This window comes from Mustela lutreola, chromosome 11 (genome assembly GCF_030435805.1).
Source record: "Mustela lutreola isolate mMusLut2 chromosome 11, mMusLut2.pri, whole genome shotgun sequence".
NCBI lineage: Eukaryota > Metazoa > Chordata > Mammalia > Carnivora > Mustelidae > Mustela > Mustela lutreola.
In genome coordinates this window covers 90,463,737-90,491,314 of record NC_081300.1, presented here as the reverse complement: position 1 = coordinate 90,491,314, position 27,578 = coordinate 90,463,737, and the positions used below count along the sequence as shown (strand labels likewise).

The following is a 27,578-nucleotide window of genomic DNA, read 5'->3' as shown; positions in this document are numbered from 1 at the left end:
TGCCCCCCGCCCGCCCTGCTGCTGACGCCGGGCCTTTGTGCTGGGCCGGAATGTCTTCCTGTCTTTCTCTGCCTGTGTTTTCCCCGGATGCTGTGGGCTGAGCTGAGTTGCATCCCAGGGGCCGCCTGGCCAAGAGCTGTGTCCGGCGTCCCAGGGGCGGGAGGAGGGGGGCAGCACCGGCTCCAGGCGAGCTGTGATTTAATAAGCAGACACTTAAGGCCCTGATGCAGGGCCCAGCCCATGCGGGACAGCCCTCTCCGCTAATTGTCCATTGGCTGCCGCCCGCCGTCCTGCCGGCGTCTCTGGGCTCATTAGGAAAGGGAAGAGGGGGGTCTGGGAAGAGCCTCCTGCAGCTCCAGCGGGCTTCCGAGATTTTTATCACACTGGACAGCACAGTTACATTCATTCTGCTAAAGGAGGATCAAAACAAGGTCAGTCCTGTCCTGGGCGTCTCCCCTCCAGTCCTGCCTTAGAAAGGACACAGGAGGGGCACCTGGGTGGCTCAGTGGGTTAAGCCGCTGCCTTCGGCTCAGGTCATGATCTCAGGGTCCTGGGATCGAGTCCCACATTGGGCTCTCTGCTCAGCAGGGAGCCTGATTCTTTTCCTCTCTCTCTCTGCCTGCCTCTCTGCCTACTTGTGATCTCTCTGTCAAATAAATAAATAAATAAATAAATAAATAAATCTTTAAAAAAAGAAAGGACACAGGACCTGGGTTCAAATCTAACCTCTGGGCCAGACCAGGAGCAAGAAATTCAGACTCTCTGGGGGGCACCGGGGTGGCTCAGTGGGTTAAAGTCTCTGCCTTCAGCTCAGGTCATGATCCCAGGGTCCTGGAATCGAGCCCCGCATCAGGCTTTCTGTTCAGTGGGGAGCCTGCTTCCCCCTCTCTCTCTGCCTGCGTCTCTGCCTACTTGTGATCCCTCTCTGTCAAGTAAGTAAATAAAATCTTGAAGAAAAAAAAAAAGAAAGAAATTCAGACTCTCTGGATTTCTGTCCTTGTCTCCAAAATGGTAACGATGACGGCATCCCCTGCCTTTCGGAGGCAGGACAATGTTGTGGGAGCAAGCAGAGTGCGACAGCCAGGCAGCCAGGTTGGAATCCCTTCTCCTCCACAGACAAGCTGTGTGACCTGAGCAAGTGCTCAGACCTCTCTGTGCCTCTCTTTCCTTATCTCTACACCACTGATTACGATAGCGCCCCCTAAGAGAGTTGCTGGGAGGCTGAAGTAAGTTACCAGTGCCCATGACCAGCGCCATATGCATTCACTTCTCTTAGAGTCTCAGAATGTTTTATGACTGAAATGAGGCAGAATGTGGAAAAGCACACTGGTAGAGAAGGTTGCGTTCAGTCATTGCCATTTCTCTGCGGGATGATTAGAAGACGTAACGGAGACTGGCTGGCTTCTCCCTAAATCCGCTTGGCTCTTCATGCCAGGCACCCAACTCGACCACAGTTCCCAGCGTCCCTTGCAGTCAGCGGAGGCGGGCACGGGATTGAATTTCGGAACAGGAACCCGAGCAGATGTAGGATGTGGCACTTCCAAGCCTACTGGCCCTTATAAAAAACTCTCTCTCGGGACCCTCATCAAAATGAGCAAGAAACATTTGTTTTGAGTCAAGCCGCAGACATTCTGGAGTTGTTGTTGCTTTAGCTCCTGGTCCTCCCTAATACAGGGGACAGAATGTCCCAGGCCGGAAGGAAAGACAAACGGTCGGTTTCTATGGACCACTGTCATATTCTAGGAGGAGCACCAGGCCAAATGGCAGAAATGGCAGCTGCTTCAGCCAGTTAACTTGTATCTCCTGTGTGACCTTGGTCAAGCAACAGAAGCTCTCTGACTGGCTCTTTTGTCCCTGGGAAAGAGAGGCACATAGGAACTTTCCTCAAGAGGCGTTATAAGGAAGACCTTGGGTGTGCATTAGTGACAGTGCCTAAAAGGACATGGTCATTGCCTCCTACCTGCTCTTTCCAGCCCTCCCATAGATGGGAGCAGCTCTTTGCTCCTCCAGGGCAGCTTTTACCCTCAGAGTAGCTCATGGTCCAATCCCAAACTGCCTTCTGCATCAGAGATGTCACTGGGGGCCAGGGGTCATGGCCCCAGGGACAAGTTGTATGATGAGGTGTGGGAAGGACCATCACTGGTCAGCCTCAGAGGCTGCCCTGGGCTGTCAGCTTCACCTAGGGATCAATCCCCTGTGACCCGGTAGTTCTCAGCTGGGCCAGATGGGAAGTTGTGGAGTCTGGACTTAATGGAACATGTGGTTCCTTCTTCCTGGAATGCTTCCCCCACCACTCTTCAACTGCCAAAATCTTGCCATCCTCAAGGATCAGAATAAAAGTCACCACCTCCAGGAGGCCCTCCTAGCTAAAGTAGATCTTCCAGTTGGCCTGTCTTACAGGATCAGTCTTTTTCTTCCATAAGAGTACTTACTGCAGTTTGGAATGTCATATTTATCACCCCATCCTCCAGATTGTAAGTACCTGGAGGGCAGGATCAGTATTTGTATGACATATTTTCTTGGCAGCTGTTCAGTATTTCATGTGTTGGAACCAGAACAGGGACTGATGGTTGGTTGAATAATTGCGTGAAGGCCAGGCTTTGACACTTGCTAGCAGAATGCCTTACTCAATCTTTGTGAGTTTGATTTAGAAACAATGACAAAAGTGCCTTATTATCATGCAAAATAAATAAATTTTAAAAAATTATCTACCTAGTGCCTGGCACACAGTAGGGACTCAATAGATATTCTTAGTATAGCTGCAGTGGTGCTGTTTGCTGTCTCTGGTCAGGCTTCCGCAAAGTAGACCCCAAGAGGAGGACGGTTTAGCTCGGACGTGATTCTGGGAAGTGAGAGCAAAGGGAAAGTAATCAGTTTAAAACTGTTAAAGCCTAATTCCCTCTTCCTTGTGTGTGGGCAGGATCTAGTGGCTCACTTCTAATGAGAAGAGTAAAACAAAAGGGCTGGTGTGTGACTTCTGAGACTAATTCGTAAAAGGCATTTCCACTCCCAGCTTGGTCTCTGTCTCTTTTGGATGGCTTGCTCTTGGGAATCTGGCAACCATGTCAAGAGACACTTAAATTGTCCTATGGAAAGCCCTGAGTAGTGAGCAGTGAGTAGTGAGTGAGTTGAGTAGTACCTCCTGCCAATAGGCGTGGGAGTGAGCATGGTCCAGTCAAGCTTCAGGTGACTGCGGCCTTGGCCAACAACTTGACTGCACCCCTTGTAAGAGAATTTGAGCTCTCTCGCAAAGGATCTGCAGAGCCACCCAGCTAAAGCCACATCTGAAAGTTTGCCCCACAGAAACCGTGAGATAGTAGGCAGTTGTTTCTTTAAGCTACTGCGTTTTGGGACCATCTGTTACGCAGCAATACATTGCATTATGGAATAGCTTCCCCAAAGGCCAAGTGGGAGCTCAGTCCTATAGGGAGCTCTGGGAGACAAAACACACTTTAGAGTTGTGCTCCATGAGGGGTGAAGAAGCTGGGACCCCCTCTTCAATGTCCTGCCATCATCTGTAGAGGGCTGCTCCCGAGAAACTAACACCCCAACATTGTAGCTGGCCCCTCACTGTGGCCAAAAGAAAGCCCTCAGGTGGAGAATCTTGGATGCTTCAAGTTGGCACCAGAGGAATGTACTAGAATAGTTGAGAGGATATTGGTGGGGTCCTGACAGGGTCTGTTGTAGTGGTATACATCCCAGATTTTTCATAGGTTCTCAAATTCCCAAATTTCTTCTTTTCCCATAAAGGTGAGCCATTAACAGTGTTTAAAGTGGCTTCATGGGTATACCTTTGAAAATGTTTTATAAAAAATAAATCCACAAATCAGAAGAATTTGGGGTTGAGGAAAGTAGAATTTTTTGTTTGTTTGCTTGCATCTTTAATCAACATAGTGATTCATGGCATGAAAACCAAATGCAAAGTAGCACCTTATTCTGACATTGAACGTAACACGGTACAATTAGGCAATGGGAGTCTCGGAAAATGGCATTTTTATAATACCTCGTAAAATATCTAATATCGAACTTCGTAAATTACATCAATGCCTTTGAACAAACATCGAGTTCTTTTTAATAAATAAAATGTTCAAAATTATTTCCTGGAAGTGCATTTTGGACATTAATAACTGGCTTCAAATGAAATTCTGTTTCACAGCGATAAGCAAATGTAATTGCTGCAAACTAAAACAATCTGTAAGGTTTACCTGCTCTAGAAAGGGAAGGAAATATTGAGCTAATGTAGCCATCAAGATATATAACCTGCTACTTCTTGAATAAACCAAATTCCATCCCTAAACACAGAGAGCTCAGAAATTCAGACCCAAGGACATAAATATAAGGTATTTCCTGGAATTAGTTTCATATGTTTTATACATTGCAGTTATCAATTGATCTGACACAACATCCTAGCCAGTTTTAAAATTACATATCGTGCATCAGAAAAATATACATTTTCATGGCATCTGGTACTTTGTGTTATCAAAAGCATAGAGTTATTTAGGTAGAAAAAAAATCAGTATTTCCACATCATTAAAAATATTAATTCCAATGGTATAAATCTCTGTCCTATTCTTTACACCAGAGGTCAGCAAACTATGGCCCATGGATCCAGTGCGGCCCACCACCTACTTTCACAGAGTGCAGAGGGTAAGAATGGCTTTACATTTTAAATGGTTGGGGGGAAAAAGCGGAAGAATGTTTTGCGGCATGTGAAAATTATATGAAATTCAAATTTCAGTGTCTGTAGGTAACGTCTGATTGAAAGTCAGCCACACCCATTCATTTGTATATTGTCTATGGTTGCTTTCACTGCAGTAACAAAGCTGAACTGTTGTGACAGAGAACTTAAGATCTCAAAATCTAAAATATTTACTATCAGGCCTTTTAGAGAACACATTTGCCAATCCCCGCTTGACACCATCCGCATCTCCACTCTCTACTTCACTAGGGACCATTTATTGCTCCGGCGTATTCCTGAGTATCTGCACCAGCCTAGCAAAGACTGATGTGGCCGCAGGGTGAACTATATTCATGGAAATCCCCAACCTGAGTTATTTATGGTCAGACAAGCAGAGTATGTTTTCTCTTCCTTCCCTGCCCCTGCCCCCAAATGTGTCTGAGTGAGTGAACGCCATAAATTACTTTCACTGTCTACTTCATATTAACCTCTGGAGGCATATATATGAATAAACAGGAAGAACACACACTGTAGTAGGTAGGATGCGAAGCTAATAAAATGCAAATCTTTTGGCCTTCCATGTCTATTACGATCACTTTACTAAGCTTGGTAGATCTAGCCTGGACCTCATTTACTCTACGTCACTTTAAATAGTGCTTCTATTATTTCAACTTTCTTTTCGAAAACTTTACTTTTAAAATTACAACACTTATATAAGTTTTTTGGTAGGAGAATTTTAAACAACACAAATAGGTTAAAATGATATGTTCCCCAAGATAAATTACTGTTAATATTTTGCTGCCTTGTCTTCTGTGTATCTTTCCACGCATTTACGAGCTCTTGAACCTGATGAGGACATACTCCGTCCATCTACTGATGGACCATTTACAGCTTTGCAGTAATGCTTATATATGGAGTCCTTCAATTTATTTAACCATTCCCCAATTGCTGGACATTTCAGTTATTTTCCGGTTCTTTTGTTGGTTGTTTTTTTGTTGGTTTTTTTTGCCATGATAAATAATGCATAGATGAGCAAGTATCTTTAAAGCTAATTGTTAGATGCATCCATGAAAACGTTCCTGGGATACATTTGAAAGACGATACTGTTGTCCCCTAGCAGATACGTATTGTAAAGACTGATATATATTATAAAACTGCCTTGAGAAAAGTCCTTCCCTTCAGCATTATGTGATAGTGCCTGTTACACACACACACACACACGTTCATTCAATATTTTTGAGGACCTACTATGTTTGAAGCACTTTCAAGCTACTAGAAATGTGGCCAAGAAAAAACACACACAATACCATCTGTAATACCTTTCAACATGTCTATCCATCCATCCATCTTCCCTTCCTTCCTTCTTTCCTCAGTCTATCACTCATCCATCCACCTATCCGCGTATGTATGCATATGTGGATCCACCTGGCTGCTATGTGTCCAAAAAAAAAAAAAAAATCACTTACCCCTTTCACTGCTCTCGCCTGCGACAGTCACCGGCACTGTCCCTCAGACTATTCCAGTGCCTTCTAACTAATTTTCTGTTCCCATCTGTGTTCCCCTTCTGTTCTATTCTTAACACAGAGGTCAGATTTATTCTGCTAAAACGTAAAATCCTGGGGCGCCTGGGTGGATCAGTGGGTTAAAACCTCTGCCTTCAACTCAGGTCATGATCCCAGGGTATTGGGATCGAGCCCCGCATTAGGTTCTCTGCTCAGCAGGGAGCCTGCTTCCCCCCCCCCTCTCTGCCTGCCTCTCTGCCTACTTGTGATCTCTGTCTGTCAAATAAATAAATAAAATTAAAAACAAAAACAAAAACATAAAACCCTCTCATTTTCTACTCCAATCCTTCCAGTTGTTTTCACCACAGTCTTAGTAAAAGCCAAGTTTTTATTATGGCCCAATACCCCATATCTCAGACCTCATCTCATACTTCTCTCTGCTCCAGCCACACTGGCCCCACATTGCTCCTTGAACCTTCCAGGCACATTCATGCCTCGAGGACTTTGTACTTGTTATTCCTTTGTCTGGAATGTCCTTCTGTCAGATTTCCTTAGAGATTCCTCACTCCCTTAGGTCTTTGCTTTAATGTCCCTTTTTCAGGGAGGTCTTCTCTGATGATCCTGTTTAATAGATCCATTTTCTTCCCCAACATTTCTTTTTTTTTTTTATTAACATGTACTGTATTATTTGTTTCAGGGATACAGGTCTGTGATTCATCAGGCTTGCACAATTCACAGCACTCACCACAGCACATACCCTCCCCAATGACCATCACCCAGCCACCCCATCTCTCTCACCCTCCTCCACGCCAGCAACCTTCAGTTTGTTTCTTGAGATTAAAAGTCTCTTATGGTTTGTGTCCCTCTCTGGTTTCATTTTGTTTCATTTTTCCCTCTACCCCAACATTTCTTATGTCACTTCTTTACCTTTTTTATTTCCTCTTTAGCACTTATCACCATTTAACATGTTATATATTTTATCTATTGTCTCTTTCCTTCACCTGGATATAAACACCAACTGGTCAGGAGTTACTGGATGGGCGGATGGATGGACGGATGGATGGGGAATGTGTGGATGGAAAATGGCGGATGAATGGATGGATGGATGAATGAAGGATGAATAGACAGATGGAGAGATGGGTGGATGGATACTGGGAGGGTAGATGGATGACAGTTGAACGGATAGGATAGAATATCCCTAATATGTAAGTAAATATATCAAAATCTTGGGAAGGATCAATGACATTCTTGGTTTCACCTAGAGAGGGTTGACACAGCATGCTCCCTTTTCTCATTAAATTCAGCATTTGGAGTGACTCATTCTCTCCTCTCAAGAATCCAGGAGGCAGACATTAATACATCCAATTTATAGAGGAAGAAACTGAAATTTAGAGAAGTTGCTACTCACCCAAGGTCAAATAGCTAGGAAGTAGCGGCACCAGTATTCCAAACTCCTATCTCATTTGAAATCTTCAGCATAAACACTGTAACCTGAGAATTGGAAAGAGTGTCTTCCAACTTCAAAGAAAATTCAGGGAAGAGGAAGGAAAATCTAAGTGAAAAGGAGGGCTGGACAAGGAAAGGAAAGGGAGGAAGAAAAGAAGGAGAAAACAAACAGCTTCTTCCTAATTACAAGGAATAGAAGCGGGGAAAGGAGATAATAAAGAGAACCACTGGCAAAGAGACAAAGATCTTTTTCTATAAGATGACTCTTCTATGACAAAATGGAAACTGTGCCTCCACAGACGTCATGTCCTTTCTCCAAGGCTGCGGTCATTTATCTGCTTGAGCTCTTGTTTTTTCCCTTGCTTTAAAGTGAAGTGCGCAAACACTCTCACTTCAAAGGGAAAAATCCCCATAAATGTCATTTTACTGCTGGCCCAGAAGAATAGCATCAGCAGACCCTGAGAGTGGGGCGGGGTGTGGGGACCCCAGGCATGTCCATGATTAAGACGGAGAGCAATCTCTGGCTGCCCCTTATAGAAAAAAGGGCAACTTCCAGTGAACCCAGCCAAGCACAGCCCCGCAGAAGCTAAGCTCATGGCGCTGCCTGAATTCAAATCCCAAATATGCCTCCTGTTAGCTAGACAAGTCTCTCAACAATGCTGAGCCTTGGTTTCTGCATCTGTACGATGGGACTGATTTAACAGAGCCGCTGTAAGGGGTCATTGTGAGGATTTTTTAAATTAGCAAATGGGAAGTGCCTAGTGCAGTGCCTGGCACACAAGTCCCTAGCAGCTAGAAGCTGTCGTCTTTGGGCATGTCCTGCGTGGAAGGAGGTGGGTTTTATCGCCTGGTGTCTTCTTACTTCTTCCTCTTCTTTTTTTTTTTTTTTCAATTGATTTATTTTCAGAAAAACAGTATTCATTATTTTTTTCACCACACCCAGTGCTCCATGCAATCCGTGCCCTCTATAATACCCACCACCTGGTACCCCAACCTCCCACACCCCCGCCACTTCAAACCCCTCAGATTGTTTTTCAGAGTCCATAGTCTCTCATGATTCACCTCCCCTTCCAATTTACCCCAATTCCCTTCTCCTAAGACCCCTTGTCCTCCATGCTATTTGTTATGCTCCACAAATAAGTGAAACCATATGATAATGGACTCTCTCTGCTTGACTTATCCTTCTTCCTCTTCTGGCAATGCAGGAAGTTAGTGTCTTTCCCATGAGGAAAGCCCAAGATAATCACAGCAGCTCCCCAAAGAATCCTATTGGCTTACTAAGCCAACCTCCTACTAACAGACCTCTTGTGGGTGGGTTAAGCCACTGGATTCAGGTTTTCAATCATGTACAGTATTTGCATTCCTAGCTAATACAGACTTGAGACTGAGAAGTTCTTCTCCTTGGACCTGGAATCTCAACTCCAGCCAGCCTAGATGTATTTGAGAGTACTTCCAGACTGTGGAAAAATGTTGATTCCTGCTTTACCAATAGCGAGAAACTAGGCAAAACGACAGCCCAATGGTGCTTGAAACCAAGATGAATGCAACAAAGATAGAGCAGATTGTCTATCTGTTCTTGATGCCACTTCAGTTGATCTTGCTTGTGTTATCCCAGAGACTTCAGTGATATGGCCTGGCCTGGTCTCTAACTTGCTCTAAGAAATTAGGAGAGTTGTAGATCTGCCTAAGCAAGATTGTTCAATGGAGACATCATTGAGTGGATAGTGGTGACTGGCCAAGGGAAATTGGTATCATGGGGGAAAGGAAATCATGACTTCTCCCTTCCTCAACACCATGGTGGAATGGAGATTGATTTTATTCAGGGGCCTGACAAGACCCTAACAGACTCAGCAGGATTGTCCAAACAATTTCCTTCCTCAACTAACTCAGCTATAACAGGAAGTTCACAGATCTTTGGGTACCTTAACCCCATTTACATTGCTTGTCCAATTTCCCCCAAAGCTGAAGCACATATATATTTCAGATGAGTTTCTTTATACTCATGCTGTAGAGAAAATTCTTTCCACCATTACTGTCCTTAATCATTCACTCGTGAATGCATGGGGCGACTGACTGACTGATTCATTCCATTAACGTTTCTCGAGCACCTATTATAGGCCAGATTCTACATGGAATGGAATTTCAAGAATGACAAGTTTCTGCTTCAGTAAGGACACAACACTCTGGATTCCATTCTTTTCCTACACTAAACCTTCCTCAACATTCATCAGGGAAAACATCTTTTCAATCTTTCTAGTCCACAATTTATCACCTGGTTGAGATGTTTATTGCTTTTGCTTCAGGAGAATCTGATTGCTATTGTTCCAACAGTTTTTCTAAGTCACTCTACAAATGCATTAAAAAAAAAAATACCTTGGAAAGTGTACAGTTTTCATTGGAGAATTCTACAGAACGTCATTATGTTTTTACAGAGAGGAGAATGTATGGCATGGGATATATCACAAAACTTTTACAGTAGCTTTGGAAGATGGGGGACAAAATGCCTTGCTTAGGACATATGACCACACTACCACCTTGTGGTAATGTTGCATCTGAAGCCATTGAATAAAGATGGCAGAGTTACCCCAAACCTGAATTTCTGGCAAAACTCAGGAATTGGAAAGAGATTTTTCACAGATGAATCTAAAGGGGCAAAAGAGCCCAGGTGGGACCATGTCTTGAGAATCTGTACAAATGCAGTTCAATACTCTTTAACTATCATCTCCAACTGCCATATTTATGGCCAATAATAACTGTTCACAGTTGTGAAGTTTACATATGAAAGCTTCTCATATACCTGACTTGAGATATGCATTACTTTTGCCCCCATTCTGCAGCTAAAAAAAAAATGAGGCTCAAAGAGTTTATGGAACTGCTTAGGGTAGAGTCAGCAATGTAGAGAAACCAGGGTTCAAATCCACACCGTCTAATGCTTCAGTGCATACTCTCTGTATTTAGGAAGGGTGTCATTATTTTGTCAGGAGCCATATGAATTTGGAAATCAGCTGCAAGTGTCAATGTTATATCTGAGCACACTGCTATCAAGACAAGTACATAGATAAAGAACGAAATAAGTAGTATGTCACCATCATGTGAACATGTAGACTCCTACTGGTTGAGTATACACAGGACAAGATGGCCTTGGCTTAGGTCAGCTCAGATTCCACAGAAGCAGAGCCTGAGACAAGGATTCAGGTCAAGTGATTTATCAAGAGTATTCTCCAGAGAAACCTAGGCCAGGCTCAGAGAAGCAAGACAGGGAAGTGGAGGAAGTCAAACAAGAATGTGGTTTCTGGTGAAGCTAAGCTTCAACTTGATCTTATGGGCACTCTAATCTGTTAACAGCATTGCAGAATTGTCCCACCTCGAGAACAAACAGGCTTAACTTTCATACCCTAGGACAAGGTGGTCACTGGCTATGGGGACATTAACTCTGGAAAGGAACATAAACTCTCAGACACCTTCAGGTAAGGTGGTTCCAGTTACCTAAAAGCAATTCTCTGAAGGTTTGAAAATATGAGCCATTAACAACAACACATACAACAGCTGGGAGATGGGCATATTTAACTGGCAAAAGGGACCCCAGGATATCTGGTAGGGTAAACCAAGAGCATCCCTTTTTCATTCTCTTTCTGCCACAAGGCTCTCACAAGATTCTTCAAATGTACCCACATATGTCTTCAAACGTACCTGCCCCAGGACCTTTGCACTTGTGGTTCCCTGTCTGGATGTTCATTTTGCTCACCTCCTTTAGTTCTTGGTCCACATGTTATTTTCTCAGTAAAGCCTTCTCCAACCATCCTATTTAAAACTGAAACACACACACACACACACACACACACACACACACACACCTTTTTCCACTTTTTCCTTGTGGCATTTATTACCATCTCACACATCCACAATTTATGTATTTGTTTTGTATACTATTTCCCTGAACTTGAATGGAGGATCTGAGAGGGCAGGTGTTTTGGCTCATGTTGCTCACTGCTGGGTCCCTGGCCCCGAATACCACTACTGGGTATGTAGTACATGCTTCCAAAATACTTGTTGACTGAATGAATGAAGACGTGAATATTTATTGAAAACACTGCCCTTGTTCAATGAGAAAATACATTTGTTATAAAAACATAGTATATATATATATATATATATATATATATATATATACCCAATAGGAGTTCAACTACACAAAATAAGTATGTGGCTATGCATAAGAGACTGGGAGGTAATTCAGCAAATTTAGTGGCAGTGGCATTAATGGCTATTATCTTCTCAGTACTTTTCTGCATGGCCCAGTTTTCCAATGTATATATAATAATATGCTTTGGCAGGGAAGATGCTTCATTTCACTTTGTTGTAAAAAATAAGATTTGAGGGGCACTGGGGTGGCTCATTTGGTTGAGCGCCTGACTTTTAATTTTGGTTCAGGTCGTGACATCGGGGTCATGGGATCGAGCCCACCATGGGCTGTCTTTGCTCAATGTGGGGTCTGCTTGAGGATTCCCTTCCTCTCCTTCTGCCCCTCCCCCTGTCCGTGCTCTCTCTCTCTAATAAATAAATCTTTTAAAGAAAAGTTTAAAGAAATAAGAATTGAAACATGAAGGACTTTTGATGGATTAATCATCTGGGTGATGATTCCCACAAGAGAAGAGACAGACGACATATAAATGACTAGTGTGATGTCACACTGTGGTATGGCATGAAGGTAGACACACTCACGTTCCACCGGGTTCAGGCACAATGTCTGGCTGAGACAGGTGCTCATGTATGGGAAGAGGAGAGGAAGGGAGGAAGCGAGAGACGGAGGAAGGCAGAGAAGCGGGGGAAGGATGGGGGTAAGGGGAGGAGGAAGGAAGCCCATCAATCAAAATCCCACCCTCTATCAGGGATGAGGTCTGAAGGCTTTTGCCCCAGTTCCTACGTAGGGGGGCTGCCAAGGGCGGCCAGTCATTGGGTAGAGAGAGGAGAAGCGATCATCCATTGAGCTCTGGCTGTCAGATCCCCGAGGAAGCAACCAGGAGCCCCACAGTGTGGAGTCCTCTTGTCCAGTGGGACAGTCACATCAGCGCCATCCATAGCACCTACCCATCCACACAATAAACTGATGGGACAGACGTTATTCACCCCAACTTGAAGATGCAAACACTGAGGCAATGAGAGAGGATACACCACCTGTCCAAAGTCATACACTTCGGGCAAAGACCGATTTCACCTGATTCTCCCTCACCTGTTCTTGCCCACTCCTTCTGGGAGGGCATTTGGGTCTGAAAGCAGACCCTGGAAAGAGGGGGAGAGTCCAAGGCTGAGACATAGACAATCCAGACCAGAGGCCACGGACCTGGTTCTCTGGGCTCGGATGGCTAGCAGAAGGCTTTGCATCTCCGGACCCCCAGGGAGTGAAATCGTCCATGTTCAAGAGACTGCAGTTCACCCAAGGTCAGAGTAATTGCGCATGATTAATGGTTGATCCTTCGTGAAAGCCCTGCACAAAAGCTCCAAACGGACTTAGTCGTAATTTCATACTTCTCCCAGTCCATTTAGAAGAGCAAGGCTTTATTTCCTCTCTGCACAGCTAAGAAATCAGAATCTTAGCTCTGGAAAAGAGCTTTTAAACCCCTGACTACCGGCCGTGGTTTCCCAGGGCCAGTAGCAGACATCACGGATGGACGTGTCTGGCTGTCTAGGCAACAGCGAAAGGAGGGGTCGTATTTGAAAGAGGGAACATTGGCGGAGTGCTCGCCTGCCTGCGACGTAGATGAGTTCCCTCAGTCCCCAGCCAGTCTGTGATGATCATCTCCATTTTTACAGGCACGGAAACTGAGGCAGGATGGGATAAGTAGTTTCAGGCCATGCAGCTGGTAAGTGGGGGCAGCTGGGGTCTGAATCCTGGCAGTCTGGCTCCAGAAGCAGAGGTTAAGGAAGAGCCATCTGGCTTCATGTTTCAAGACAACTCCAGCGGTTATCAAGCCCATCAACCCACTCTTCACCTGGTTGGTGAAATGTCTCCTTTGCAAGTAATGACCAACCCGCACCTACATGTCACCGCCCCAGCTGACTCCCCTCTGACAGCTCGCGTCACATTACCCACCTGTCCCCAACCCCAAGATGCGCACGAGGCACTCTCTCTTGCATTCCATGTCCCAGGTGCAACAGGCTTTTCTGCCCTCCGTGCCTGGCATGTTGGGTGTGCCCTGCCTTTGCCCACTGCCCAAGTCCTCCTCACCCTTCTCGAACTAGGCTGAGCATGTCCCCCCACAAACGGGCAACGAACAGCTGAAGCCAAGTGATAAATCCGAGCTTCTTAATGGACCTCCCGAGCCCAGATGTGGCCCTCAGCCAGGCTTTTGCTTGACCACCTGATGCTTTAAAACAATTGAATGAGTCGCCCATATTTTCAAAGGCAGCAGATTTCACACTAAATCATGTGGAGTTCTGGTAGCTCTTAAAATTTAAGCCAGAAGATCTGGAAACATGGACCTAAGATCCTACCCAGCAACAGTTAGTGGACACGTGCCCTTCGAAGTGGACATGGGTTCCTCAGATCATCAGAGTCCCCTCCACTCCCTGCCCCTGTCTGCTTCACTCCCGTAGCACACTCTGGCTCCCGTAGGTCTGGGAGTTTCAAGCCCCGCTCTGAAGATTCTGCAAAACGGGAGCTTGGGAGCAAGGAAAGGGCAGATTTGGGAAAGTGTTCTGAATCCAAATCTTCCTTCCCATTCTGCGGCCAGCTGCCTGCCTTTTCCACTGCAGGATAGATTACAGAATCAGTCAGATCATCAGTTCAGGAAATGCACTGATAAGAAAGCCATACTGCATTCCTTCACTTATTTCCCAAATAACTGTGTATCCCCTCCACATACAAGGAATTTTGTCTAAGTGACATACGGTTTGAGGAAGCTCACAGAAGGCTGTCACTTCTAATTATTTAACTCTTCATCTTTTCTACAGAAGCCTTGAAAATGGAACTTCTCCATAATGCCTGCATCTCCACTCCTCCTGGTAAGGAATTTCGTGAATGGAGGGGTAAAGACATCTTTTGCTGGCTCTGGGTCTCCGCTAACACACACACCTCACTTTCATGTGTCCTCAGAGCAGGGGGCTCAGCAACAGGCCCCAGCCGCGGGTCTGGGCCTTCTGGCAAAGCCTAATTACAGCCTCCCAGGACTGTGCAGAAGGTGTGGGTCCCCCATCCCAAACCCAGCCTGACAACTTTTATTGGGGCTCAGGCTTTAACTGGAGATTTGAAAGAGCTGGGGGTTTTATTCAAGACAGCTGGAATGCTGATCCCCATGGGTAATCAGAGCCCAAGTCTCCAAAAGGAAAACAGTGGGTTCTCCAGACAGACCAGCTCGGGTCCTAGTGCCCCTGAGAGGGAGGGAGGAAGGAGGTGCTTCCCGGTTGCCCTCTGAGCTTTGAGCCCAGGCCTGTCATCTCCACAAAGAAGCAATAGCGAATCCATCAAGCCGAGGTGACCTGTCCATGCCACCACAGATCCCCCAGCCAGCCAGGTCCCCACAGCCCCAAGTGTGAACACCCCAGGCCCTCGCCTGTCTATTCTCACTGGCAGACTGAGGCAGCCTCTGACCGTGAACCAAGGAGTGGCAGTAACCTTTCTGCACTGGGAATAAGGCCTGTCCTCCAATATGGGTGGCAGGGCGCCTTCCAGATTCTTCCCTGGTTGGTCACTCGAGTCATCCAGAACTTAGATGGTTGCCTTGGCAACCTGCCCTATATGGTTGATTTTGATTTTAGTGTTTATAACCTTGTTCTCTACCCAAGAGGACGTGGGTGTGTTTGGAAGGGGTGAAGCTGGCCAAGGGAGCCACTTTAGCTTACCATCTTGATTCCCACCTTTTACTTTGGTCTCACAGCACAGTCTTGGTGAGAGTCCTATCATGGAGAGGACACGGCACAAGCTACTCAGAGGGCCTTTGAGGGTTTCTGAGACTTCCCTCCCATGTCCTCTTCACGAATGCCCTACCACGTTTAGCCTGTGGGAGCTTCAAATTCCTGCTTACCTTCCCCTTTCCTCAAGCGCACTAACCCCTGCGAGTGGAAAGACAGAAGGGCAGCCCGCCGGAAAGCTGGGGCCTTAGCTCCATGACTGTGCGGCCCTGGGAAATATATGTTCTTTTTCTGGCCTCGGTTTACCTATCTTACAGTGAAGCAGGTAGACCAAAAGAAGACATGGCAATGAGAGACCACCTGAAACATTCACTGAGAAGGGAATTAACAAATGAAAAATGCCACCCCCTCCCCCCACCCCCCCAACCCCTACTTCCCTGCATGCCTGGTTGCCATCTTGCATAAAACACACGATAAGGTCTTATCTGCAGGTCCAGTTGGGGTTTCTTTGAGGTTAGTGAGATATTAAAGTCACTGCAAAACACCTTCAAGGAAGACTCTTTCTAGTATTATTTAGATTATCTGCCTCCACCAGTCTCACCCATGCTGAACTGCTTTGTCTTCAACATCTCACATCTGACCAGATGTTTCCACAGCATGCCATTTCATTTTCATGCATGTGATTCTTTCTTTGCACTCTCCGTTTTCACTGGCTTCCATGAAATGTTTTTAAATTGTGTAATTACAGTCATAAGAAGGAGGAGATCCTAGTTTGAGGGGTCTGCAAGCTCCCCCAAGTTCGGGCCCCTTTGAAAAAAAACCAAGTTACAGATAGAAAATGACACACAAAAATAGATACTGATCTCAAACAGGAGAAACTGCAAGTTTCCACCTTTACAAAAGGGGAAAAGATGGCAAATATTATGAAACCCAGAGAAAAAGATCATGTTTTTATTCATTAACTACCTCTCGAAAGGCTGAAATACTTTTCTCTTGTAACTTCTGGCCACAAATTCTTAATCACTTCTTTATATGACAACCTTTTTGCAATGATATCTTCTATGGAAGGATTAGAGTAATTCATCATTTTCCTTAGCAGCGTTGATCAAGGTTTTAAAAAATATTTGGAATATATTACACGTGCAACTTCTCACCATTTATGGGGGTCTGCACATGGCCACAGAAATGGATAAATCCTATTTTATATGATTTACTCAAATAAAAAAGAAGATCCAGGATATGTATATCTGTTAAAGCTACACTTTCTTTTTTTTTTTTTTTTGAGATTTTATTTATTTATTTGACAGACAGAGATCACACGTAGGCAGAGAAGCAGGCAGAGAGAGAGGAAGAGAAGCAGGCTCCCTGCCAAGCAGAGAGCCCGATGCGGGGCTTGATCCCAGGACCCTGAGATCATGACCCGAGCTGAAGGCAGAGGCTTAATCCACTGAGCCACCCAGGTCCCCCAAGAAATTGAAATTTTAAAAAAATTTAAAAAGAAATCGTGATCTTTAAAAAGAAATCTGAACCTGCTGATCGTCTTTCTCTCAGGGCTTTGGAAGGAGTCTGAGCGGCGAGGGATTCTGAAGCTTAAGATGTAGAAGGCAGCCAGGTCTGGGACCCAACCTGACTGAAGTTTACTGAATACGGGCCTCAGGTGAGGAAGGCAGGAATGTTCGAGCATCTGAGACCTGTAAACTGCAAAGAGCCTTGGAGAACAGTATGTTTGTAGAGACAGCGGAAAAGGCCAGTTATTTGTTGGACCAATTAACCAGAGGATGGTAGAAAGTTCCTACTGTATTGCTAACATCTGATGAGCTGCTACTAGGTATCTAAGTTCTTTATGTAACAACACTTCCGAGACAGAGAAATTGAGGCTCAGAGGAGTGAAATATGTTCCAGAAATCTTTCAGATATTCTGTGAAGCTGAGATTCCAAAAAATGGTGCCTTTGTCTCCCCTGAAACTTATGACCTTGATACGGGACTTTGGGCAATATAGCATTCCCTCTCTCTTTTTTACCGTTTGCAGCATGGTGTAATATGACCCACCTTGAAGTCTTCCCTGAAGTTGTGCACATAAAAATAAGAATGAGACCAGGGAACAGAGAGTTCCTTTTCATTGTGAGACGCTCTACATATCTATCTGGGTCCAATCAGAAAACTGAAACCACTTAAAGGTCTTTCAAGCTGAGGGAGTTTGATAGAGGGACAGAGTTTGATAGACGGCCAAGAGGAGGGAGGGACTGTGAAGCAACCCAGAGCAGAAAAGGAAGCTCTTGCTCTCCTTGGCTGGAGGCAGAGCCAGACAAGGTCTCTTTGCCGGAGCCAGAAGCTGGGGCACCTGGGAGGTGGGAGAGCCCTGGCCAGGGCTGCCCCTGGGGCTGAGACAGCTGAGGAGGGGGTGCGAGCGGGGCAGGAAGGAGAGGCAGCAGCCACAGGAGATGCCTTGGAGGCAGGGACAGGGTAGAAATACCCCAGTTGCTCCCCTTCTCTGACTCTCCCGCCGTTGGGCAACCGTTCCTGGGAGGGTAGGAAGCCACACCACACCGATGCAAGATACTATTATTACAGGAGACAACTGCAGGCTCCCTATGAAGGAGAAGAGGCGGGCCAGACAGGATTCCAGAATCTGACGCCATCTTCCCTCACCCAAGTGGCTAGAACAAACAGGTGAGAACAGAGTCCACCAGCACACCTTACATTGCTGGATAAAATCTCCAGACTCCATGAAAACCATGCGGTGGAGGAGTAGATAAGAAAAGGAGTAGTGGGTAGTACAATCTGCTCTGCCTGAAACCGAGCATCAAAGGGATAGCTCCCCAAGGGCAGGATTTAGTTCCATCTTAAAATAGAGAGAAGCCTCAGGACAGGTGGGAATGGTCTGCTCCCATCCACAGGGGCCTCCGGTGAGAAGGCCTGTAGAGCTCACTCCCAGAGACCAGGAAGGACATTGTCCTTCTGGCTGCCTTGATCCATCAGAAACTGACAGTGCCTTATCCAGCAGTCAGCTGTCTCCTGCTTAAGGGCGTCTGTGGGAGGAAGCAAGCAGCCCCAGCCAGAAGCCACTATTCCCACTTCTCCTTTCCTCTGTGCCCTGACCTGGACTCTGTCTCAAGATGCAAGTGCAGCTCTAGAGATGCACTCTTGGCCTCTGAGCACCACTGCTCTTCCAGACCCGTGCTCATAAATGGCCTCTGAGTCTGGGACCGTCTGTCCCCTTCTGCCTCAGGGGACCCCCACACTTCCTGCTGTAGCCGCGTGGACCACATTCGGCTCCTTGGGCTGAATGCCTTCTCCTCCCTGGGGTTGGAGCACCCTACAACTCCCTTTTGTCAGCTTAGCACCTCTCCACCGCTCTGTAAATGTCACCTCCTCAGGGAAGTCCTCTCTGACCACCTTCCTAAAGAGGTCTGTGTTTCATAGTACCTTGCACTGGTCCTACCTGTTATCTGCTGTTTTTACTACTCATGGAACTACCTAGACCAGGGGTGAGCAAACAACCACCAGTAAGCCAATCCAATCCACTGTCACTTCCTATAAATAAAGGTTTATTGGGACACAGGCATGTCCACTCATTTGCATACTGCCTCTGGCGGCGCTCACATTGCAAGGGCGGGGATGAGTTGTCGCAACCCAGACATAAGGGCCAGTGATTGTTCTAAATGCACATCCCCTAAAATTAGAATCTCTAGTCTTCTTTGTGTCTCTCGCTTGCCTTCAGAATAGCGTCCAAACACGTTAACGTTACATAATAAGCCCTGCCAGACCTGGTTGCTGCCCAGTTTGCAAAGCTGCAGATGTGGAAGTTTCAGGAGATGGGAATGAAGGACTCTGATACTTGCCAATCACTGGGTCATGTGAAGCACTGTGCTGGGTGCTTCATGCTTATACTGGTCCTGGCAGGTCCCCTATAAATGACTTGCTTATCTATTCACCCTAGATTTGGGGTTTATAGTGTTTATTGGTGTTCTCTGATATATATATATATATATATATATATATATATATATATATATATTTTAAAGATTTCATTTGCTTATTTATTTGACAGAGAGAGGAGAGAGCAGGTGTACAAGCAGGGGGAGAGCAAGCAGAGGAAGGAGGTGGCTCCCTGCTGACCAAGGAGCCCGATATGGGACTTGACCCCAGGACCCCGAGGTCATGACCTGAGCCGAAAACCGACTGAGCCACCCAGCTGCCCTGTTCTCTGATTAATTTTCAGAAAATAGGGTCCACCATTTCTGTTCTATCAAAGGTTCAAACTAATTTCTTTTTAACTGATCACATTTTTTGTTGCTCCATCAGCAGACTGTGTGCCATTTTTACTGTGGCCACTACATGCTGGTGTCTTATCTTGAAGACATTTTAAACTGAGGCAGCTGACTATATTAATGGGTGAAACTCCAGATCCTCAAAACATGTTAAATTCTTTAAAATTAGGCTGAGGAACATGTGGTGAAAAACCGAAAATACGGCTTGAACAAACTAGAAATTTACTTTGTCACAAAATTTAATCCAGAGGCAAGCAGTCCAGACTGATACGTCAGCTTTACAATCAACAGAGACCCAAGGTACTTTTCTCTTACTGCCTTACCTTTCTCGCTTCCCACCTCATCGTCCAAGACAGCTGCTTGACTCCATCCGTTATATCTGCATTCCACCCATACTGAAGGAGGAAGGGAAGAAAAAGAGACAAATTTCTTATTTCTGCTGTTTTTTTAGGACATTAATCATATAATATTACCTCTCAAATCTCAATGGCCAGAGCCTCCATGGCCATACTTCAATGTAAGGGAAGCTGGGAAGCAGATTCTTTATTTCAGAGATCCAGTGCCCAGCTAAACATGGAGTTCTGTTACTAGCACAGACAGAGCGAGACATTTTATATGAAAACAAATCAAGACCAAACCTAGGCTAAAAACTTTGCGATGCACAATTGGGTTATTCTGTTTGATATTCCATTCACTTGTTCATTCATTCAACAAACATCTATGTATGCAGGAACTGGGCAAGATTCAGGATGCAAGAATTGAACAGAAATGGGAGAACAGATTGAGCCATTCCTGAGCTTCTTCTTAAGGGTTTTTTTTTTAATGATTTTTTCTTCCTAAGGTTATTTTAAATAAGGGGTATTTTAATGAACAATGCCATTTATCATGAGAGTGCATAGACAGGATTACAATAAAAACCAGCACCCCAACTAAAGAATGCTTAAAGCACAAAGTTTCCAGTCAACTGTAACATTCTAAACTCTTCAGGAGTCTCCAGGCTGGGCTGTCTAGAGCTCTTCCCCATGAGGAAACTCTACAGTGACCTGTTCAGACCCCTCCCACTGCATGTCCAAGGACAGAATCCAGCCCCAGGGCCTCAGAAAGGCAGAGATATATATGCCACGTCCAGAAGACCAAATCTAAGGGACAGAGCTGATGCCACTTGAAAGGAATCAGAGTAGACTCTCCAGAGATTAAGGAAATGACACTGACCAAGTTGCAAAGGGGAAAAGGGTGAGAAGTAGTACAGATTAAAGCAGCTGGGCCATCCATTATTTTGATTTGCCCTTTTTTTTTTTTTTAAATTTCAAAGAGAATTACAGGAGATGAATTAAGACTTCATTAGTCCCTGACAACTTCAGGAATATTCATCCGTCTTGCACTGGCAATGACACCAGTCTCTGTAGGGTTGGGGTAAAGAGAAGAGAAAGCTCTGGATGTGCTTCTGTGCCTTCCTGACCAGTGCCCCTGCCTCTCGCCTCTGGCCACTTTCCCTTTCATGCCTTTGTTTGACATAGAGGAAAGAATCATGAGGTGCTGAGTATCATTAACTTCCAAACACCTAGGAAATCAGTAGGAAAGTGCAAACACTGCGGACCCCGACCGTCTCCGCAAATGATCTGTCCAAAAGTCCTCCCCTCTCGAGATGAAAAGAAGGAATTTGGCAGGCTGACAGTCTCAGGGAGAGAGGACTGAGCGAACGGGAGGGGACAGGCAGAATAAATGAAAATATGATTGACTTCTTACCTCGGCCCAGCTCACACATGGTTCTGAGCATTTAATAAACAGGTTGACACTCCGAGTTCCCCTCATTAGGGGAACACGCAGACCTGGACTATCATAAATCAGAAAGCCAGGTTATCAAATCTTGTGATCTTTAACTGTGTCAGGGCGCCCTCCTGTCTGCTCCAATGGAGGCAGCAACCAGCAAGCTGCAAAGAATTAGCCGCTGTGCCATGATTTAATACACACACCCCCGAAGGAGGAGGCGGGAGGCTAGGCCGGGCAGGGGAAGGTTGCCCAGGTACCCAGCACGAGCACAGCTGGTTTGGAGGTGCATGGTACTTGGAGGTCATGATGAACCAAGAAACAGACCTATGGGTTTGGTGAGACTGGCAGTGATCGGGGGAAATTGCTATGTGTGTTCGGATTTCCAAGCTGGAAGGGGTATTTAATCCTCTGGTTTGCCAGTTTAGATTCATGTCAGAATCAAAAAGAAAATGGGTAATTTCTAGGAAAGAGACATATCTCCTGCCCCCAACCCCACAAATTGCATCCAAGAGCAATGAACGCACATGTCCATAAAAAAAGCTTACAAGAAAATGTTTGTGGGAGCTTCATTCATAACAGCCCCAAACTGAAACCAACCCAAATATCCTTTCAGCAGGAGAATGGATAAACACACTGTGGTACGTCCATACAGTGGAGTACTATTCAATAATAAAAAGAAGTGAACTCTTGATACATACAACATGAATGGATTCACGTAGACCCAAAGATGAGCAAAAGAGGCCAGGCACAGGGAAGTAGACACTGGGTGACTCCATTTATATGAACTTCAAGGACAGGTAACACCAATCTATGGCAACAGAAGTCGTAACAGTCATAGGATAGGGGGACCCAATTTGGGGAATACAGGAATTTTCTGGGGAGATGGAATATTCTATACCTTAATCTGGATTATGGTTATGGGATTGATTACATATACAAAAATTCATTAACCAGTACACTAATTACTTGCTTATTTTACTATGTATAAATTACATCCCAATAAAGTGCTGCAAAAACAAACACATGAACGAATGAATGAATGAATGCAGACTTTAGGACCTTTGCACATGCTATTCCCTTTGCCAGGAGTATACCCACCCCCTACAATATTTATGACATTGGCTCCATAACATCATTCAGGTCTTCACTTAATGTTCACATGTTCAGAGAGCTCAGACATTCACTGTTGCATTGCTGTTTTTTTTTTTTTAATTTGACTATGTATTCCTAATCATGCTCAGAAATTATCTTGTATATGTAATTGTTTATTGTCTGCCTCATCTTCCAGACCCATCACTATGAGCTGTGGGCTCCTAAAGAACGTCCTATCTGTTGTACTGACTACTTTTGCCATGTCTGTGTTTCCACCTGCCACCCACAATTCTATGCCCTGCTATTGACTCACAGTCACCTTGTTGGAGTACATCACCTTCCAACTTCTGGTTGAGTATTAGCCAATGGAAAACCCTACTAGGAAACTGAAAGGAAAGGGAAGTGGGGCATTAGGGTGTCATCTCTATTCCAGGAGGTCACTAAAAGCTGGCTGCATCTCCAGATCAGTGGCTCTCAATTCGGGGTGGTGACATTACCTCCCAAGGGACATTTGGCAAAGTCTAGAGGATGTTGCCGGCCTCCTAGAGGTAGAGGCCAGGATTGCTGCTAATGCATAGAATCCTAAAGCCCCCCTCCACTCAACACAGAAGGATGCAGCTCTGAATATTAAGAGCAATGAGGTTAGGGAAGTCTGTTCTCAAGAAAGGTCCAGCTCTCCTAAGGAGGTCCTCCCTCCATAGCTGTCTCCCTCAAATTCAGGCAATACAGGTAACATTCCCCCTTCCTTCATGTCTAGAGGTTGGAAAAGCCTCAGTGCTGTTAGTTTGCAGGTGCCACCCTGTCCTATATGCTTCTCTAATATCTTACCCACATCCTTGTCTTACCCCTTTTATGAAACTACTTAAAGGACCCTAAACAGAGTGGGCTATTCTGTTTCCTGATGGAACCCTGACAAATGCACCCTTTCCTCTCCAACAGCCAAGTGTCCAATAGCAATAAGCATCTGCTAAATCAGTTAATAAGTAAGTGATTAATTAAATGATTAATGAGCTCTCCCCAGGAGACCTGGATTTAGAAAGTCAAAGATAAATCTTAGAATTTATAACTTTTTAAAGATTTCCCAGGTGATTCTAAAACAATGCCTTTATGTATTAGTGGAGAAATCAGCCCGGGATGGGAAACTACTTTTGGGGGTCACATTATTGTGAGTAGTAGACTGTGGTCCAGTTAAGTACCCAGATCTGGACACTGATCGTCAATACCACCAGTCTGTTACTTTTCCTTGATTTTTTTTTTTTTTTTTCCCAGACCATTGGCAATGCCTTTGCCGTAATGCACATTCTGACGTCCACAGTCCCTGGATATCTAAGAGGATCATTTAATCTGTGAGGTTCTAATTCATCTACATATAGTTCTGAACATCCAGAGATGAAGATACAGCACCACAAAGGGGACAACAGCCCAAGGACAGATATTTCTTTTTTTTTTTTTTTAAGGATTTTATTTATTTATTTGACAGAGATCATAAGTAGGCAGAGAGGCAGGCAGAGAGAGAGAGGAGGAAGCAGGCTCCCTGGTAAACAGAGAGCCTGATGTGGGGCTCGATCCCAGGACTCTGGGATCATGACCTAAGCCAAAGGCAAAGGCTTTAACCCATTGAGCCACCCAGGCACCCTGAGGACAGATGCTTCTGGTTCAGTCCAAGATTGTGCCACATCCAAGCTCCTTGACCAATTAAGATGCAGTTCCCTCACCTGGAAAACGGAGATGAGAATGCTCACTGCTCAGGTTTGTCCTGGGACAATGCCTATGAAGCATGTGGCCAGGTGCTGGGTGCAGGCTGAGATTTCAGACAGTGTGTGGTCCTGGCTAAGATGTGCTCCAGGCCAGTTTTCTGCAGTGTGTGTTCTAGAACTCTCAGAGTTCTCAATGGGACTCAACCAGGATGAATTGAATCTAAAAAAATAAGAGATTCGGTCCTTTACATTCTCAGCTAAAATGTGGACACTAAAAAAGCCAGTCCCAAGCCCCCAAGACTTAGGCTATAGGTTTTAATTGCTTACGATAGCTTTAAACCTGTGAAAAATACCCATTCTTTTGTGAGCTTAAGAGAACAAGGTTTCCTCTAGGTTTTCTCAAAAGAGTAGAATGAGGATCTTACATTTGCTCTTCTCTCTTCATATGCTCAGATTAGAGTCTTCAACACCAGGGAACTATCAGATTTTCCACTCAGAGAGAATGGGTTGCAGGAAAAAAAGAAAAAAAAAAAAAGGAAGAAAGCAAGCTTACTTCTGTCCCTCTGTCCCTCCATAACTTGGACTTGGACTTTGAAGATTTGATCATTGACTAGTCTAAGGAAAAACAAAAATGTGTAGTTCTAGTATGCCTTGTAATTTAGACTCAAGGAAGGACCAAAGGGATGGTGAGGATAAGGGAATATTCTCTTCAGTGGAGACTTGACTACAACGGCCCAGTACTCTCTAACTCAAGACTCAGAATGTTCATCTGCAGAATGGGGATATAGCAGCACCTAGCTTTTGAGTCCAAGGTAAGGACAGACTGATATAATTGCAGTAATAATTTTCCACCTACAAGTTTGCAGGCAACTTTCTTCAGTTAACACTCCACGTTGCCAATGTACATTGCCCTCAGGGACAATTCCTTAAATTTTTTCTTCCAATTATATAGTCAATATTGTTTACTATAGAAAATGTGAAAAGTATATTAAAAAAGAAACAATAAAGAAAGCCAGCGTTGTGTGAAACTCCTCCCCCTGCCCTGCATCTCCACCCCAGCATCCTGAGATAGTTACCATTAACATTAGGGAAGCTGTTCATGCTTCTCCCTATCCATTTTAAACTATTTTTAAAAATCCAACCTGCTGTTGAGATCAGCTATGAATCTGCAAATTTTAACCCAGCTCTAGCACGTTGGACTATAGGGATAGATAAGTGATTGAGCCTTTCTGGGTCTTGGACCCTTAATCTATAAAATGGTGTATTGGTTTCCTAGGGCTGCTGGAACAGATTTCACAAACTGAGGGGCCTTAAGAGAAGAGAAATCCATTCTCTCTGCATTCTGGAGGACAGACCCAAAATCAAGGTGCTAGCAGGGGTGTTCCTTCTGGAGGCTCTGAAGGAGAACCTGCTCAGTGCCTCCTCTGAGCTTCTGGTGGCTGCCACCAATCCATGTCGACATGTCCCTTGAATCTATCCTCTTTCTTCTCATGACCTTCACTCTAATGTCTGTTCTTGTGTTCTTATGAAGGGCCTTTGTCATTAGATGTAGGGCCCACCCAGATAATTTAAGATGATTTTATGTCAAGATCCCTACTGTAATTATATCTGCAAGATTCCCTTTTCAAATAAGTTCACACACACCGGTTCCAGGTGGACCACCTCTTAGGGGGCCACCGTTTAACTCACTACAATTGGGACTGAGAACCCTTGCCTCCCAAAGTAACTGTGATAAACATGTTGAATGAGATCGTGTTTATGCAGTTCTTGGCACATGATAATGGTCGATAAATGCTGTGTATTAATAATCTTTTCTGAAAGGCACTATTTCTCCTCCTTCTTTCTGGAGGAGTAAAGATATAAATAAACCTAAATGAATAATTTTGAGGTGCAAGTGGGTGCCAAAAAGGTGGTTTTCTTTCATTCTCTGTGAACTCTCTCTACTATCTTAAAGAAGAGAGTTTTGATATATTTATGCTCTGATTTTTCTCTCTCTCTCTCTTTTCCCTGGGGCCTCTCTCTTTTCTCTAGCTTTCTTTCCTCCAGACATAGCTCAGCAGGTTGACCATTTTATTGGAAAACACAAAGCTTCAGAAGGCAGAGATTCAACCAAATCAATTAGGTGAATTACATTTTATTTAGAGTGAAAAATCCACCATTCATTGTGACATGTAGCTTTTCATGCTTCTGTGACATTGAGGTTGAATAGAAAGTCTTTAGTCTTCATTATTTTAAAACATGGAGTTGTTCTTTTTTCTTTTTTTTTTTTTTAATTTGGTAGATGAAAATCAAGACCAATGAAAATGCTGAACGAGGAAGCTACTGCTCACTTCACAAAAAGATTTGTCCTTGACCAGATGACGCTCCTGGTGCATTTCTGACAACAGTTGATTTATAAGAGGTGGATAATAATAGAGCAAGAAAAACAATGGAGTGGGGATGGAAAGAAGTGAGTTTTATTCTGGGCTGCGTTATCCTCAAGCTGTGTGGCATCGTATGGTAAAGTAATTTCTCCATGTCTTCATTTTCCTACTGTCAAAGGAGGGAGAGGCTTGGAAGAAATGGCTTCCCAGGTGTAGCCCAGCTCTGACCCTTCTAAAGCTCATCCACCAAATGCCAATATTTCTCCATGCACCCTTCTAAAGATTTAAATTCAATCTCTTCACCAGTGGCCAAGAGGACCCTGGAGATAAGTGCAGCAACTTTTCTACAGGTGAAACACACGATGTTTCATGCATTGCATTGACTTGGAAACTTCCGTGTTTTTCATCTAAGAACGGGGAGTTCTGAAGCAAATGAGCACAACAGGGAATAAGCCATCCCACACAGGAAGCTGGGCAATGGTCTCAAGACAATACATTCACACAAGTCCCGAGGCTGTGCGTCCACTTGTCCAGTGGTACGATCTGAAGTGAAGTCCATGAAGGACCTTTGTGAACAGAAGATTTGGCTTTCCTCATGAAGGAGGAGTTGCTCAGAAAAGGGCCACATGTTATAATTTCTTGTCCCTCCTACCCTACTTTATACAAAATTGGTGCTTGAGGGGCACCTGGGTGGCTCAGTAGTTTAGGCCTCTGCCTTCAACTCAGATAATGATCTCAGGATCCTGGGATTGAGCCCCGCATCGGGCTCTCTGCTCGGCAGGGAGCCTGCTTCCCTCTTTCTCTGTCTGACTCTCTGCCTACATGTGATGTCTCTCTCCCTCTCTGTCAAACAAATAAATAAGATCTTTAAAAAAAAAAAAAAAAAAAAGAATTGGTGCTTAGCTAGGGC

The 27,578-nt window shown here is 44.7% G+C and overlaps 2 long non-coding RNA genes across 2 annotated transcripts in view; one reads left to right on the top strand and one right to left on the bottom strand.

The window, feature by feature from the left end:
- LOC131811572 (uncharacterized) overlaps positions 1 to 27,578 on the bottom strand; it is a 183,615-nt gene that overhangs the window by 72,168 nt on the left and 83,869 nt on the right. The window contains exon 2 of the long non-coding RNA XR_009345999.1: positions 20,070 to 20,141. This is a non-coding gene — a long non-coding RNA (uncharacterized LOC131811572). The remainder of the gene's footprint in view (positions 1 to 20,069; positions 20,142 to 27,578) is intronic.
- On the top strand, positions 209 to 27,578 carry LOC131811571 (uncharacterized). The gene is made up of 5 exons (XR_009345998.1): positions 209 to 431; positions 4,583 to 4,647; positions 14,578 to 14,628; positions 17,026 to 17,131; positions 26,587 to 27,578. It is a non-coding gene; the product is annotated as an uncharacterized LOC131811571 (long non-coding RNA).